Source organism: Pseudoliparis swirei, unplaced genomic scaffold, assembly GCF_029220125.1.
Source record: "Pseudoliparis swirei isolate HS2019 ecotype Mariana Trench unplaced genomic scaffold, NWPU_hadal_v1 hadal_25, whole genome shotgun sequence".
Taxonomy (NCBI): Eukaryota; Metazoa; Chordata; class Actinopteri; order Perciformes; family Liparidae; genus Pseudoliparis; species Pseudoliparis swirei.
This window is the reverse complement of record NW_026613261.1, coordinates 2,043,056-2,047,795: the sequence shown is the minus strand read 5'-3', so window position 1 is coordinate 2,047,795 and position 4,740 is coordinate 2,043,056.

The window sequence follows — 4,740 nt, the reverse complement described above, 5'->3', positions numbered from 1 at the left end:
TGCATCGGGCCCACGTGCATGTTGAGATTTAGACATGATCAGGCTCGTGCACATGACGCACAACCAAAGACACGCGCCAGCATCACAGAAGAGTTTGCTGACGTGTTTGAAGGCATTGGACTCTTCACCTTAAACCCTCAGCAACACCGGTGGTGTGCCCACCACGCCGCATCCCATATGCCCTGCGCAGCAGACTCAAAGATGAGATGATGATATGGAGAAAAAGGACATAATCCAAAAGGTCACAGAGCCGACTGAGTGGGTAAATGCACTAGTGATGGTGGAAAAACCTAAAACAGGAAAGCTTCAGTGTGTTTAGATCCCCGCGCCCTAAACAAAGCTATCCAGAGACCCCACGATCCACTTCCCACTCCAGATGATGTCACACCAAGACTAGCTGGAGCACTTCAGTGTACGAGACGCTAGATCTGGAGACTGGACAATAAAACTCAGCCAGGAATCATCCATGCTGACCACGGTCAACACATCGACGGCAGATATCGGTTCAACAGGCTCCCGTCTGGAATCATCTGTGCACAGGATGAGTTCCAGAGGAGAGTTGACGAGGCCTACGAGGGGCTTCAAGGGGTCGCAGCCACAGTGGATGACATTCTGGTGTATGGCCGCACTAAAGAGGAGCACGATGCTGGAGAGAACCAGAGAGAAAGGAATAAAGCTCAACAAAGACAAAAGCAGCATCTGCGTAACTGAGGTGAGCTACTTTGGACATAAACTGACAAGAGAAGGCATCAAGCCCGACCCCAACAGAGTCAAAGCAATGAAAGAAATGAGCCCCCCACGCAGCAGAGCTGGAGGCTGGGCATGGTCACCTACCTCTCCAAGTTGGCACCCAGCCTTTCAGAGACAGTCGCCCCGCTCAGACAACGGAAAGAGAACAGGGAGTTCATGTGGGACTCAAACCAAGACTTCCTACCACAGGAGCCCGGCCCAGTGCTCACAGACTGCGACCACACAAGAGGTGAAGCTCCAGGTCGATGCTTCAAAATGCGGCTTAGGAGCACTTTTGCTTCAGGGAGAGAAATCAGTCGCATCCAAGACACTGAGACCGAAGAAAGGTACGCTCAGATTCAAAGAGCTGGACGCAGTGCTCTGTGGACGCAGACGCTTTCACCAACATCTGGACGGACGACAGGTGACTGTCGAGTCGGACCACAAGCCGTTGGAGTCCATCATGTGGAAACCTTTGGCAGCAGCACCGCCGCCCTACAGCGCATGATACTGCAACTACAAAGGTACGACATTACCATGACACACAAGCCTGGGAAACAAATCCCGGTCGCGGACGCGCTATCCAGAAAGCCGGTTGAGTGTAATGAGAACTCTAAGTGAAGGCATGGATTTACAAATCCATACGGTGATCAGCAGTGCACCAGTGAGTGATCGCAAAATGGCAGAAATCAAAGCCGCTACAGCACAAGATGAGCAACTCTCAATGTTGAGACAAGTTCTCCAAGCAGGATGGCCTGAGGCAAACAAACGATGTCCGTCTGCTATCGCTGAGTACTGGAATCATCGGGACGAGATATCAGAGACTCATGGGATCCTGCTCCAAGGTGGAAGAATCATCGTGCCTCACTCACTCAGCTGAAATGCTTTCACGCATAAACACAGGACACTTAGGGAGGGAGAAGTGTCAGCAGCGAGCAAGAGACGTTCTGTTTGGCCAGGAATGTGCCAACGGAGAGAGGCACTAGTCGGGTGTTGCAGCAGCTCCAATGCAAAGGAACCGATGCTCTCACATGCGATCCCAGAACGACCTTGGCAAACAGGAGCCAGACTTGTTCACATGGAACAGGACTGACTATATAGTTCTTGTTGACTATTATAGCAGGTACTGTGAGGTAGAGAAAATCACCAACCTCACATCTACAACTGTCATCAAAAAGCTGAAATCCATGTTCGCCAGATTTGGAATCCCACAGACAGTCGTCAGTGACAATGGACCTCGCTACCGTTCACAAGAGGTCAGAGGTTTCGCTCACGCATGGGACTTTGAGCATCCCACAAGCAGCCCGCTGTACGCAGAGGAATGGGTTGGCTGAGAAGACTGTTCAGACTGTCAAAGCCCTCATGGACAGAGCACATGCAGAGGATAGACCCGTACCTCCGTTTACTGGGATACAGAAACACACCCGTTGATGGACTGAAGTTCTAAATTCTACCAAGCACAGAGAAACAACTGCAACCTGAACTGGTCTGTCGCAGCGTGGTTCACAGCAGAAGGCAACGAGCAGAGACAGAAACAATATGACGACAGGAATGCTCGGACACGACCGGCATACCGGAAGGAGCTCTGGTCCGCTTCCAGCTTCCAACAGGGACATGGGAACCCGCAGCAGTCGTCGAGCCAGCAGGTACCCAGAGATCCTACCATGTTCGCACTGATGGAGGTCACACGCTCAGGCGTGACCGGCGTCACCTCTTGGTGTGAAAGTGGAGGACATATACAACACCCGCCTCACCCGCAAAGCGACCTCGATTGTGAGGGACCCCTGCCACCCCTCACACGGTCTCTTCAGCCTCCTGCCCTCTGGGAGATGCGAGCCTCCGGGCTCACACCGCCAGGCTGTCCAACAGCTTCATCCACCAGGCGGTCAGGAAGCTGAACTCTCTGCCCATCCTCCCACTCCGTCCTCTCTCAGACTCACATGTCTGAATGCTGCTAGCACAATTTATGTTGTCTATATGTTTACATGTTTCTTACTATTTTTGCACTTTATGTTGTCTATGCACTTTATGTTGTCTATATGTTCACATGTTTTTTACTATTTTTGCACTCTATGTTGTCTATATGTTGCACAATTCACTTTATGTTGGACAGAAGAGAAACGCAATTTCGATCTTCTGTATGTTTGCACATATGGAAAATTGACAAATAAAACTGACTGACTTTGACTTTGACTTTGACCCGGTACTTCCACCAAACAACCAGCAGATGGAGGTTGAGGACACTGAGTCTCAAGCGGTCCAGCAGGACCCTGCAGGTCCTACAGGCTCCAAAGAGCCACCAGACTGGACGACCAGAGGTCAGGCCGCATCGTGAAGCCACCAGACTGGACGACCAGAGGTCAGGCCGCATCGTGAAGCCACCAGACTGGACGACCAGAGGTCAGGCCGCATCGTGAAGCCACCAGACTGGACGACCAGAGGTCAGGCCGCATCGTGAAGCCACCAGACTGGTCGACCAGAGGTCAGGCCGCATCGTGAAGCCACCAGACTGGTCGACCAGAGGTCAGGCCGCATCGTGAAGCCACCAGACTGGTCGACCAGAGGTCAGGCCGCATCGTGAAGCCACCAGACTGGTCGACCACGAGGTCAGGCCGCATCGTGAAGCCACCAGACTGGTCGACCAGAGGTCAGGCCGCATCGTGAAGCCACCAGACTGGTCGACCAGAGGTCAGGCCGCATCGTGAAGCCACCAGACTGACTGGACTTGTGATACCCAGCATGAGAAAAACTGAGGGATATGTTCATGAGAATGTTACATTTATCAAAGTTGAAATGTCATTTAGTAACAGCTGTTCATATCTAATAACTGATAGTTGTGTATCCTTCAGTAATCCAATGTTCTTGCAGATTTGGCATACATAACTGCCCATATTCAGTTTGTTTTGAAATGTTTAAGTAAGTGATGTTTACTATTTAATTTGGCAACTATAGTCATGTTTATTTCAAAAGAAGGGGGTTGTAGTATCTTGACTTCCGGTTCAAGGAAGTGTCGCTTATAAATGATGTCATCCAGGTCAAGGTTCAGATCGGAGAATAAAGATGGACGCATACTGCGCCACAAATGATCGCACGAGTACCGAGTGTTTTGTTTAGACGATTACATGTTAGTACATACACGTAAATAATACAAGGACCATGCAGATGTTGGACCGGGCCCTGGGAGTTTACGTTGGTACGGTACCTGAAGGCATCGTAGGTCAGTCTGCAGCTTCACCACTAAATGGCACGAACCCTGGACCACAGACTTGGTCCGTCTCAGGGGGATGATGTCATTGGGATAACATACAGCCTCTGCTTGGATGCGTCTAGAGAGGTTCTCATGAAAACCCACCCAGCGGCATCATGGGAAATGTAGGTCCAGTGTTTTGGACTATACTTAGAATGTCCTCCCCCAGACCCGTAGACCAGGTGAGTGCTGGTACCTGGAGCGGCTCCACACATGCTGCAGGGAGGTACCCTTCCTTCCCGTCACTCAGACGTCCAAACCACCAGACCTCGTCCTCAAACAGGACCTGGATCAGGTCCAGCTCCTCCTGCCAGCTGGACTGGTGCTGTGTCGCCGCCACCTGCCAGTCACAGAAGTGAGACCTCCGTCACAGGAAGCCCTCTTGAATGTGTATTATGTATTGTTCATAACTCCTCCCTCATGTCGTTGTTTTCTTATCTTAAATAAAGGATGAGTTCACGCGCTGGTCGTTCCCTGTGTCGATGAATCGAGCTCGCGTTGAGAGTTCAGTCGACTTCATGAAGCTACGTCCTTTTATTCAAAAACATTGGAGTGTTCAGAACCTCTGACCGGGGTCAGCCTTAATCTGCTTTAAATAGGCAGTAAATACACAGAGGTCAGAGGTCACGCTGATGTAAGGCAGATTACCAAGATCATTTATCAGTGACCAATCACAGAGCATCCTGCCCACGGCCTTGAGCAAACCGACCACCTGGGGTCCAGATGGTTCATCGTCAACCAGGGGTCACCAGTGGTGTCAGTGA